The sequence below is a fragment of the Mus caroli genome, chromosome 2 (assembly GCF_900094665.2).
Source record: "Mus caroli chromosome 2, CAROLI_EIJ_v1.1, whole genome shotgun sequence".
Lineage (NCBI taxonomy): Eukaryota > Metazoa > Chordata > Mammalia > Rodentia > Muridae > Mus > Mus caroli.
Window position 1 is genome coordinate 39483449 of NC_034571.1, and position 13665 is coordinate 39497113.

The following is a 13665-nucleotide window of genomic DNA, read 5'->3' on the forward strand; positions in this document are numbered from 1 at the left end:
CTCAGAAATCCGCCTGCCTCTGCCTCCCGAGTGCTGGGATTAAAGGCGTGCGCCACCACGCCCGGCTGGGAATTAAATTTATTAATTGAATTATCTCATGAAAATATTGATTGCTTTTCTTCCCCTTTTCCCAATGCACTGCTTAGGCTGGTTTGGTCATTTGATCAAGGCTTCCAGGGAGAGTAAGTGTGGTGGAGTCCAGCTTTAGTGCATCTTCTGCAAAACTCTTAGGAACATTTCCAGTTTGGGATTGCATCATAGAAGCTTCAGCTGATTTGTGGACGTAGAAGTCAATGTCCTGACTAGAAATCTAGTTAGGGAAGACCTGAACTAAAACTGCAAGGTCAGATCCCTCCGGACCTCCCGGGGACTGGGCCACCAACCAAAGAATACACATGGAGGGACCCATGGCGCTGGCCACAAATGTGGCAGAGGATGGCCTTGATGGACATCAGTGGGAGGAGAGGCCCTTGGGCCTGAGAGTGTTCCATGCCTCAATGTAGGGGAATGCAAGGACAGGAAGATGGGAGTGGGTGGGTGGGGGAAGTACCGTCATAGAGACAGGGGAAGGGGGATTGAAAAGGGATTTCTGAAGGGGGGACCCAGAAAGGGGAAAACATTTGAAATGTAAATAAAGAAAATATCCAATAAAAAAGAATATCTATGCAAAACAGCTTAGCATGGAATAGCCCAAACAAAAACCAAAAAACACTGCAAGGACATGACTTCGCCCTGCAGGCAAGGGGAACTCTTCATAACCAGTGTCCAGAATAAAACAAAACTCAGTTGAGAAAGAGAGTCATAGAAAGCTTCTGTGACAACCCCTACCCACACTGCCACCTCCACCCGCATCACACCCCAAAAGTAACAGCCTAGACAAGTATCCATCAAAGTGAAATCTTAAAAATTATGGTAAAGATGCTGAAGTTTAGCTCCCACTATTGATGGCTTCCAGGGTGTGGGGATGTGGGTAGGAAAGGACTCAGTTTTCTTTAAGGGGCTTGCCACTGGGAATTTGCCCATGCTCCAATGTATGTATGTAAATAGGCAACGGATTTGGATTTGGATTTGGGGGGGGTCACAGTGGGTGGCTGGCCTTGTGAGGACTGGGAAGTAAGTGTGATCAGGATGCATTATGTGAAATTCCCAAATAATCAATGGAAATATGTTGGGAGAAAAAAGAAAGCCTTAGTGTCACTCAGGACATGTTTTCGCACACTAACTTTTTTCCCTCTGTTTTTAGTTGTAAAGAACTGTAGAACTTAAATGATCTTACAGACATGTACTAAAGCTGTTCAAGCGGACGTGAACAAAAAGACCGTTCTCTATTGAGAAAGAAAATTGCTCAATTGCTGTTAGTCATCACTATAACTTCAGTAAACCATCCCTCATTGGCCTGTGGTAGTTTGCTGTTCTCACCTGTCTTTGGCCCTTGGCAGGATGATGAGAGTTAGAGACTCCTGGGAAAGGCAGGAGAACTAATCTAAGAACAATGAGCATGCTGATGAGCCAGCACAAGCTGCAGGCCCAGAGAGCCTCCTCAGTACCTTTACACAGGATACTTTCTGGTTGTCTGGATTAATTTCTGTTGCACATACAGGCGGAACAGGCCAGGTGGATCTCCTTCTTCTTTAGGTGAGTGAGATGCTTTCTGGTTTAATCCTCACTGTTCAGAAAACGTATTGTCATTTAAAACACAAAGGCTAGAGCCTTATCCATATTTTCAGGAACATTTATGCCCCTAAATTTCTGAAGTCCAATACAAGACTCTCATATTAAAAGTCTGTCTGGTTCTGTTATGAAACTCTTTAATCAGAAATAATAACTATAAACTTATGCTCTGGTGGGTTTTTTTGTGGTTGTTTTGCTGGAAATCAGTTTCAGGCTCTCATGAAAGATGGTCAAGTGATCCACCAGTCACCTCCTCCTAGCTCTCCAACTTAACCTATAATTATGTATTTAGGTTGAAGGTGATGTTTGATATTATGTATATATATTTTCTTACTATGAGTAAAGTATGAGGTGATATGTTCATTACTGTGATGTAATATATATTTATATATACTCTATATAATAAATATACAATCTGTAATAAATATATATTTATATATACTGTGATATATAATACAATTTATATTCTATATAATAAATATATAATCTATATAAATATATACTGTGATATATAATTTAATATATATATATAATTTATATATTATATCACAGTAATGAACATATCACCTCATACTTTGCTCATAGTAAGAAAATTTAAAGCAGATTCTTTACAATATTCACATATTAAGTATTTATTCCCATATTGAGTAAGTATTCACATATTGAAGAGGTTACTAAGTATAATCACTATGCTGCACAAGAAACCCAAAGAACTTACTTTTCTCCATTTAACTTTTGTTTGTTTTTGCACAGAACAAGTTCAATCTAATAAAAACAAGACAAACTACAACTAAAATCTACAGAAGAGATACGTCTCTTTCCAGAAAGCTGACAGCTCATATTTTGCTCACAGACTAGAATGATTGTTGCTGGAGGAGGAAGGGAGGGAGGATCTGAAACTTTCTCTTTATGCCAGATACAGACTATTGCTCGGACCAGGGAGTGTTGAGTCAAGGAATGTCAGGAAATATTTAAATACGTTTTTTGTACTTCTGAGCTGAGGTCTGCAGGATGGAGGGCCTTGACTATGATTCTATGGGCCAGGGATAGATAGAACCTAGGGGAAAAATCATTTACATTCTTAAAATGCACATTTCTAAACTTTCAGTAATTATTTAAAAATGAAGGGGCTTCATGGACCAATGAGGTCCTAGCTCTCAACACTCAAAATTAGGGATAGTGGTATGGATTAGCAGTGAACTCTTATCTAACATGCACAAGACCCCCTAGCAGTGCAAAAATCTTTTTTATTTTTTTCTTAAAGTAAAACTAACATTGTAACTGTCAGTTCTACAAAACTTAATGAATCTGTAGGGGATAACTCCAGAGCCCAGACAGAGAAGAAATTTTTCTGTCTCACACTTCATGTCTGTACTAGTACCTGTCTGTGTGTCACTGGAAACTATAGTGAATTGCAATGCATTACAAGGAAAATTTGGCTTACTTCTTGGGGTTCTTGGTATCGGTGATAATAAAATTTAAGAACAGATTCAAATGGAAACCTGAAGATAATTGTATTATCCTTTCAAAGAAAATCCTCATGGCAAGCAAGCAGAAAATTTCCACAACTGCTGGAAAAGGGAGAGAGATTAGAGGAAGAGTGAAACACAGAACTCCATGCCTTTGAGTCAGCATGGAGGTCAGCCCCATGATAGGCTGTTATGAGAGAGCATCAGAGAATAGTCCGAAAACCTAGAGTACCTCAGAACGCATACTTAGATGCTGCAGGCTTCTTAAAGCAAGACAGCAGAAGAGACAGAGGCTACGCCTTTCTGAGTCCCAATAGACCCTCATGGTGGCTATCGAAACTGACAGAAGGTGAGACTCTGGAGAATGAAAAGTATCCAGTGTTATCTCAAGGAATAAAGATTCCTCCTCCCTCTTTAGCACAGCTGAGGGTTGACCTGCTTTCCTGAGGAGTGCATGCTTGATAGGCTGACTCTTTTTACTTATTTACTTATTTTTATTTCATGTGCTTTTAGGCAGTGTCTGCATTCATGTTTGTGTGAGGGTGTTGGATCTCCTAAGACTGTAGTTACAGACAGTTGTGAGCTGCCATGTGGGTGCTGGGAATCGAACCTTGGTCCTCTTGAGGAGCAGTCAGTGCTCTTTAACAGTTGAGTCATCCCTTAAAGGAACAGATAATGTTTTCTATACCTGGAGGTGGATTCAGACCTTTACTTTAACATGCTCTGCTGTAAAACAGCAAGGTTGATTATCTAGGAGATGGGCTGAAATTGAGGAATACATAGGACATGTTTTTCCCATGACCATCCTATAGATCAAAATTTTAAATCTCTTTGTCAGTGGGGATTTGTAGAGTGACTATTATGCCCTCACACAGACTCCTGCTCAATAAGACCCAGAAGAATGGAAAGGCAAAAGTAGATCTCAATATCATAGCCTGGCAATGGTGTTTTGAGTCTCTATCAAGTAGCTCATGATCGTGTTCTTGCAGTCAGGACAATTGTCTCCACTAGGCTTCCCAAAGGCAACTTCAGAGTACACCATCACGTGCACTAATCATAATAATAGTTAAATAATAACTAAAAAGGTTACAGTTGAAAATCTGGAGGTGACAGGGATAAAGAAAGATAAAAGAGGAAAATAGGTACCATTGTATTATTAACATAAATTTTGTGAGAAAAAAAAAAAACAATGATCAATATTACTGTAAATGAAGCTGTGTTCACTGGACATCATTTTCTTAAGATTTGGCCATTAACCACAATAAATTCTGTATCTTACATAATTTTTAATAACTACAAAAATCAATTGAATTGATAGGGAGCATTATAAATGAATAATAGTTTGCCATTCCTCAATAAACCTCACCTTAGGCTGTTACAGAAAACTATTTTAATTATGAAACTTGACTTTGTACTTTATCACTTTGGTCAGCATAATGCATGTTTCCCAGCTTGTGTGCCTCTGGAATAAAGTGAACATTTTCCCTACAGTACATAAGAAAAAAAAAAACACCATACAATAAATGTATTTAGACTTTTAAAAGCTACTTATGAATCAGAAATTGCTGAGAAGTGGTATATCACATAGGGTAAATGTAAGGCTTTCATGTTAGATGACCTAGGCTAAAGATATCTGGTTCATATTTTATTTGCTGGATAGCTTTTGGTTATCTCAACTACACTATGGTGTTAATAGGGCTACAACAAAAACAATGCTAGTTATCACAGATCTATCTGTGTGCCTTTCATAATGAATGTCCAGGCACCATGACTTATTTGGCAAATTATACATCCAAGAAACAGGGAGAAGTGACAAACAAATGAGAGAGACAATGTAGGAAGTGTCACAGTGGGCTCCTTGCCACACTGACTACCACTGCACAGTGCAAGAAGGGAGGAAGGCTCACTGGCCAGGTGTGCTGGGCAGATCACCTTCCTGTCAACCACAGGGAGAGACTTGAGCAACAGAGTACATAGATAGGTGATGGAAAAAAATGACGTTTCCATCCTATTTCTTCCGAGATTCCCGATCTCCCTTGATTTAAATACATGACTCAAAGTCTTTACCTGCTTGACCCGTGCAGATTCTGTTCCCACTATCAACGGCTCCTCAGAAGGCTTGATTCCAATCCCTGTAGGAATGGCCTTTTAGCTACACTCAAAGTAGAAAGGGAGCTAAGAAGCTGCCTATACTCTGACCATGTGGAGAGAAGAGCTGGAATTCTAGGATGGTCCTCTAAGAGTACCTTCATATGGCTCAAGTAAGGTTGATCACCTGAAGTGACAGCCAATGGAAGTAAATGGAATCAACTTTGGGGAAAACCCGCTAGCTTTATAGGCAATATAAATATGAAAATCAGCAAAGAGAAGTAATCTATGGAGAAGCTATCAGATTCATTCTACAGAGGTTTTGATTAAGAAATAAGTCCAAGTCTATTTCTTTTAAAGGAGACAACACATTTTCCTTTAAAAAAATTTAGCACTACAACTGTCAATGAGGGTTTACACTTCTGAGAAGTCACTTTGATTTGCCCTATAATGTACTGAGAAATTTCACTGTGTTATTCAATTTCAGTTATTATTAACATCATTTATATTCATATACAGAAACCCCACATGTTATAATCAAAGTCTCCTTTTCTTTGTTGACAGAGGCCATACTTTTGATATTAATGAGATCAGGTATCAACTCTGTACTCCTTCCTAAATCACTTCTTCCCAGATGAGAATTGATAAGTGAGTTTTGTCCTCCTCCACAAATGATTTTCCAGAATCAAAACAAGTTATGTGGTTAAACTTAATTCCTCTAAACCAATTTTGTGTTCTGTGTTTCAAAATTGTAAGGACAATCTCAGTCCATATTCCAAAACACCAATTAATCCCAAATAAAAAATGGTAGCTCATAACCTACTTCAGAAGCTCTGAGCTTTATCTTGTTTAAAAACACATCTAGGATTGAAACACAGAGGAGAAGGGGGTCCAATGATTTGTCGCATATGTGCCCAATGTCTATCATAGAAAACACCATAAAGCAAAAGACTGTCCAGCCTGAGATACTTTCTAATACACACCGAAAACTATGTGCCCCAAATAGCCCATAAAATAGAAAAGTAAACCCAAAGGCTTAATCTAATACAAATAAAATAGAGAATACTCCGTCAGCGATTATTGAGAAACGATGAAGGTGGACTAAGAGAATAATAAAAATCCAAAGTGGCTAAGGCCCAGGATCAATTTTTAATGACTTCACATTGCTCCAGCAAAGAAGCTTATATGCTTTCCTGTACAGAGGTAGAAATTATTCTTCTTCTTTTTTTAAAAATATATTTTTATTGGATATTTTCTTCATTTACATTTCAAATGCTATCCCCTTTCCTAGTTTCCCCTCCAAAAATCCCCTATCCCCTTCCAATTTCCCCTGCTCCCCAACCCACCCACTCCTGCTTCGTAGCCCTGGCATCCCCCTATACTTGGACATAGAATCTTTGCAAGACCAAGGGCCTCTCCTCCCATTGATGGCTGACTAGGCCATTCTCTGTTACATATGCAGCTAGAAAGCCCCACCATGTGTTTTCTCTGATTGCTGGTTTAGTCCCAGGGAGCTCTGGGGCAGGGAGGTACTGGTTGGTTCATATTGTTGTTCCTTCTATAGGGCTGCAGACCCCTTCAGCTCCTTGGGTACTTTCTCTAGCTCCTTCATTGGGGACCCTGTGCTCCATCCAATAGATGACTGTGAGCATCTAATAGACCTCTCAAAAGAATTAAAAAAAAATCAGTCATTTCTAAGTTTACAAGCTGTGATAGTTTAAATAGAAATGCCCTTACAGACTCATGTGTTTAAATGCTTGTCCCACATGGACTGGCTCTATTTAGAGGCCTTCTTGGAGTAAGTGTGAACTTGTTGAAGAAAGTGTGTCACTGTGGGTCTCCTATACTCAAGCTATAACCCTTGTGATGCACAGTCTCCTTCTGCTGCCTGTGGATCAAAATGTAGAAATCTAGGATCATTCCTCAGCACCATGTCTTCTTGCTTGATGCCATGTTTCTCACCATGACAATAATGGACTAAACCTCTGAAACTGTAAGAGACTCTGAATTAAATATTTTTGCTTTACAAGAATTGCCTTGGTTATGGTCACAGTGTCTCTTCAGCAATAGAAACCCAAACTAAGACACACCCACATAAGACATAACATCTATATCCCTAGATTTAAATTCACTGTTGGTCAGTTTATGAACTTTGTTTTTATTACCGTGTACTCTCTCATCCAAGTAATTCATTAGCTGACTCTTGCTTGTGTTTCAATGCTGTAATTTCAAACTTCTTAACTCAAATCCTGATTCTTTTCCAAATACAATCTACTACTTTTTCTGAGTTTCTAACTGATGTTTAGCACTTAGACATTGTGCTGTTCTCAAGCATACATCATTGTCCTTTCAGGCTGTGTCTCTTCTAAACTAAACTAAGTGTTGTTTAGAACCATTGTTCACACGATCCTCTTTCTCCTTACTGTAGTGTTTTCATCCTGAAGCATCCTTGATGTTTTAATATTACTCAAATAATCAGTTTTCTGTGATAACTTAAATTTTATCACATTACTGTCATTTTGTTTTTTAGACATGACACAAACCTAGACACACCTAAGAAGAAGGAACTTCAATTGGGAAGTTGTCTCCATCAGACTGAGCTGTGACATGTCTGTGGGGCAATTTCTTAACTGATAAATTGACATAAAAGGCCAAGTCCATGTGTGTAGTAACTCCCTGGGCAGGTGGGTCTGGGTTGTATAAGTAAGGTACTAGAACAAGCTGACAGCAGCAAGCCAGCATTCTACTTTGGTCTCTGTCTCAGGTCTTGCCTCTAGGTTCCTGCCTTGGCTTCCCTGGATAATGAACCGAAATGAGTCCTTTCCACCTCAAGTTGCTTTAGGTCAGTCTTTTATTATAGCAACAGAAAGCAAGCTAGAATGTTCTTATTTTTTATTATTTGCTCTGGCTCTGCCATATGATAGTGTCTACTGAGGGCCTGACTCTTTATTCTTTCATAAATAACTATTTGTAAGATTATTCTTTATTTGTAGTGATTAAGGTACTGGACAGAATCTAAATATTTTCTATTATAATTATAATCTAGATCATAAATAATTTAAGTAGTTTAAAGGATACAAACACAAGTTTCATTTTGAAAACTCCCATGGATATAGATCACGTGGAAAAGAAAAGCAAAACGATCTAAAAGGACAGTCAATTGGGAAATTGAGCCTATACACCTTATTGAGGAAGTCAGACATTATTTTATAGAGAGTAGATTCCCCAGATGAAATAATGTGAAGTTTGAAGAGCAAAAATACTCCCCAACATGCTGGAAATGAATAGAAGAGGCTTTTGACTGTCCACAGATGAAAGAGCTAGAAAATTCAGGTAAAAGAAAGGACACGTGCTGCAAGGTTTGTAGCCTCAAGATGGAACCAGCAAGGCTAGTTTGGGAATTGTGGCTTTTGAACACTTTGGCTCTGAGGGATGAGGGAGGTGATTGACGGAGGGAAGAAAACTTCAGGTAGACTGGTAAAGAGGTAATTAAATAGGACAAGCAATAGAACATAGTAGGGGAATCTGAGAAGCCCATCACCCTGAAATCCCTATGCCATGTTATAATCCTACTTAGTCTAAAGAATAGTTGGATTCTGGAGGTAGCAGAGCACAAGAATTGATTAAGAAGTCAACATTTGTAGATGACAGGGCCAGATTAGGGTCCAGACTAAAAACCACAATATAGTGTTGAATGAGAAATAGTGAGAGCTAAGGAAAGTAATCCAGAAATCACTTAGAAGTTAGCCCTAAATTGTTTAGAATCTGGATAGAATGAGAAACAAGTGAAAAACCAAGGAGCCATATAACAGACAGAGGCATGGGAAGAAACATGCCTGTACCACTGAGGAATAAGAACATGCCTTGGAGGATGGCAACAGAACGTTACAGTATACGTTCTAATGGTCCAAGGAGCAGACTTGACCTTGACGGTTCAAATACTTTAGACTAATCAGAAAATGGAACAAAAGCCAGGCTACATTAGGTCAAGATGAGAGTGGAGCATGAGCAACAGGAAGACATAAGTATAGGAACCCAGTGATACTGATAAATAGTGGAAACAACTTGAGAGTGAAGTTTTCGAGTTGATCATTTAAAACAGCATTCCTCCATTGTTTTTCATGACTAAAAGTGTAGAAGAATGGAGGGAGTAAAACTAGGGGCAAAGGGACAAACAGGGTGTGACTTCTCTAGATGGCATCAGGAATTAGAGAGAGAGCACCCTGGATAGATTTATCTCTTGCTTGGAGCTCAAGAGTCATGGGCCAAGAGTTGTCAGTGTCCTGTATGACAACTGTATTTCAGGAGCTTTTGACTTACATCCAGGCCACTCTCATACCAAGGAATGTGGATTTAGGCAGATAGAAACAGTTCATAGAGCCAGACCTAGAGTTTTAAGGGTAGATGAGGAATAAGAAAATGTTAACACTTACTCAAAATATAAATTAGGTACATTGCCTTGAACCAGTAGACTAGTAGGATGAAAGAATGACTAAGAAGGTGAGGCTGTGTACTGTGTTGCCAAGACCTTGATGCGTGGAGCTGGATCAATGTGAATTACTATCTCAGTGTAGGCACTTGATAAATGTGTGACCTTATGTGAGGTACTTGGCCACTTCCTACATGAGTTTCTTCATGTACGTGTTGAAGTGACTGGTATTAGCTTCACAAAGGTAGTGCAAAAAAATAAAGAAGAATTTAGTGTAAAGCATATTTTTGTTTGTTTATTTGCTCCTGGGAAGGGTCGGGAGTAAGGAGCCCTGCCTATGAGCACTACAACCTTTGGGAAGTAGGAACAAGCCATGCCAGGGAGCAGATTTGGAAAGGTTAACTAAATATGTTGTCATGTAAGGAACTACCTGTCACAAGAAAGAAAAGAAATGCTAACTAAATACAGAAAATGTTCCTAGCTACGGCCAATGGACTGTTGGAAAGGCCAAGCACTATCTGTGATGCACATTCCTGATTGTGCATCAGGATTTATCAGATTACTAGACAGACAGGTAATGAGCAGAGGGCCAGGGTGGTGCAGTGATGGAGTGGTTGAAGTATCTGTTGAATTGAGAACATGGGCTTACACATGGAAAGAAGTCAAATCAGGAGACTATCCTAAGAGCCTGGAATGTTACACCCAACTGTTTCAATAATATCAGAAAGAATGTCAAGAACAGGAAGAAGATATGCACAACTCAGGGTCAGATCTATTGATGAGAAGCACGGTAATGTCATAGATTAGAGAGGAAATGGAAGAGTGGGACCACGAGGAGTATAGGACAGAACACAAGATGGGCAAAGTCAAGGAAGGCATGTTGACAGGAGGAGCACAGGCAGGTGATTGGGAGTGACAGAAATTTGGATTGGGATAATCATGAGCCAGATGCCACAGCCATGGGTTTTAGCTTATGATGCTGATGAGGTTCTGAGATTCGCATGGCTAAAGGATGTAAAGAATTTGGAAGCGTGTGCTGCTCTTTACTCTCTGAGTTCCTCTGTTTCAACATCATAGAGGCTCTATATATAACCAGGTAGTCTTCAAGGGTTCCTAATATGAAAATTTCTGATACTATCTCTGCTTCTGCCTGCCTTCCTCCTGTGTATGTGCATGAGTGTGTGTGTGTGTGTGTGTGTGTGTGTGTGTGTGTGTGTGTGTGTGTGTGTTCATGCACATGTGTTACTGTGGAGTGAACCTAGCACCTTATATATGCTTGTGATTCAGTGATCCATATGCTCAGCCCTAGCAAGGAAATTCTTAAAGGAACAGTGAATACCTCCCATAACCCTAGAGTTTCAGGATGAAGCATAGATGCCATATTGATACAGAAGCTGCACAATGAGTGGTTTAGGATGATTCCATAAAATTCATACTTGGAAATCATTGAACTATTGTAATCACCTTCCCAAATCACAAATGACTGTGTAACTGTTAAAAGATTTAGAAATCTTAATTCATGTAAAACTAAAAATTGAAAAATGCTCAAGACTCCCTTGCAAAGCAGCAAAGTTAGTTGCATGTTGGTATTTTTCTTAACTCGGGAATTCAATAAATATTCACTGAACAGCAAGTATGTGCCAGGCAATGTTCCATACATCAGGAAAAACAGTGAAGGAAAAGGCGAACCAGCCCCAAGTTGAGGAAGTTTAGTTCTAGGGATGGAAACAGAGACAGTCAGTATATAAAAATATATGTGATGCTTTCAGGTCGAAGTGAAGTTAAGTAAGAATTAGGGTAGAGGTCATCAGGAGTGCTGGGAAATAGGGTCAAAAAACACTGGTGACGCAGTGCCTTTAGCAGGAAGCTGAAAAAAATAGCCACTGTATGGAGATTGGGAGGCAGTATATGTAATGTAAATAAAGAGTTCATGTATGATGGGTCTCCGACAAGATCAGTTCAGAAGGGATGTAAACAAGACCAATGACTGCCCAGCAGTCTAACGAACAAGTTGTGGTTTTCCACAAACTCGAAAGTGTTTTATCATGAGTTTCATTCCAATGTTAAATCCAATGTCAAGGGCTGGTGGTTCAAAACAGACTTTGAGAGTTGTGGCTACATCTCTGTGGTAGAGCATCATGAGCAAAGCCCCAGGTTTGGTCTCCAGCATTGCACAAAAATAGTGACTCTAGTTGCATTTGAATTCTGGTGCTTGGGGCTGGAGAGTTGACTCAGCAACTAAGCACATTGGTTGATCTTCCAAAGGACTAGAGTTCAATTATCAGCCACCAAAAGTTGGTTCAGATCCATGTATTACTCCAGATCTGAAGGATCTTTTGCCTTGTTTTTCCATAGCCACCAGGAATTCAAGAGGTGCATAGGTGTACCTTCAGGCACAAACTCAAACACATGAAATAAAACAAATTTAGACCCCTTTAGGCCATTTGCCTTGGGAAACTTCAGCAGGCCAGGATCATTCTGACATACCTTATAACCTTTCACATAGTAGTAATAATAATAACTGCCTCTTACGACTGCAAGGATGAACTGATGATATAGCCAGAGGGAAATGCCCGTTAACAAAATGCTTGATGTATGCAAAATGTGTCTTATACAATGTACTTCTGCTATGACTTCTCCACCCCATCGCATTACATGGGGAAATAAAGCCCTTTAGTTTTATTCCCTTAGTGATTATTGTTGGTTCTGAGTATGATATAATTTAATGAACTCTACATGAAGCAGCTTGTTGGTGGTATTTCTTCCCAAGATCCACAGTAGTGATAGCCTGAATGTCAGTACAGAGGGAACCTGTGAACCACGCTGATTGCAATCATTTTCAGGGGCATGGATGATTTTAAAGGGTTTCCCACAGTCTCCTATTGAATACAAGTAAAAGCGTGCTGTGGTATGCTAGCCAACAAGGTGAATTCTCCCTCCAGAAAACTATGTTTATACACCCAGACACACTTTCTCTCTCTCTCTCTCTCTCTCTCTCTCTCTCTCTCTCTCTCTCTCTCTCACACACACACACACACACACACACATACACACTCAGACACGCACACACACAAACTCACACACACACTTTTTCACATAAACTCATACTCACAACTCACAAAATAATACACACACATACACATACTTACACAATCCCACACACTCACATACTCATACATAGAGGCACACACAAACACACCTTAGTCTTTAACCTTTAGTTGCTGAAAGACAAACATATCCTATTTTACCATAGGGATAAAAACAAAACAAAATCTTCTTGTTACTCCTAAATTGGATTTTTTTAAAGCAATAGGACATAGCAGTTAGGAGGCAACAATTATGGGCAGACTATATCTTTTAACAGTTTTACATGTCTAATTTCAAGTTTTAACTTACAGTTACTGACATTGAAAGCTGCCTAAAATATAGCATTTCTATCCTAAATATTCAGGATGTTTTGTAGGGGGTAAGTGAGGAAATTATTAAGTTTCTTAGTAAAGAAACCTGGAGTAGCTCAGACCACATGAAAACTGTTGTAAAGCATCTCTTTCTATAGTGCTTGCTTGGTAAATAGTAAATTTCCAAAATTTACCATTACTTTAATTATGGAAGATGTGTGAATTTAAACTTGTATACATGTTATTCACTGTAACTCTAATGAAATTATTAGGCAACGCTAATTAACCTTTGTATTGGCTGGTTATTGGGATTTACTGGGATGAAGTGACTTTCATTTCTCATGTACTTTGTATAAAAGGAAGCAAACACTATGATCTACTTAATAAATCTACTTAATAGATCTACATTATTACACAAAACTTACTCATGTACTCCCAAAGTCTAAAATGTGGATTTCCTTCCTTCCTTCCTTCCTTCCTCTCTCCCTCCCTTCTTTTCCTCCCTCCCTCCCTCCCTCCATCCCTTCCTTCCTTCCTTCCTTCCTTCCTTCCTTCCTTCCTTCCTTTCTTTCTTTCTTTCTTTCTTTCTTTCTTTCTTTCTTTCTTTCTT

The 13665-nt window shown here is 39.2% G+C and overlaps 1 protein-coding gene across 3 annotated transcripts in view; it reads left to right on the forward strand.

Annotated features, from left to right (window-relative positions):
• The window catches only part of Arhgap15 (Rho GTPase activating protein 15), a 627570-nt gene that overhangs the window by 125010 nt on the left and 488895 nt on the right, over nt 1-13665 (forward strand). The gene's annotated exons all lie outside the window — the stretch shown is intronic.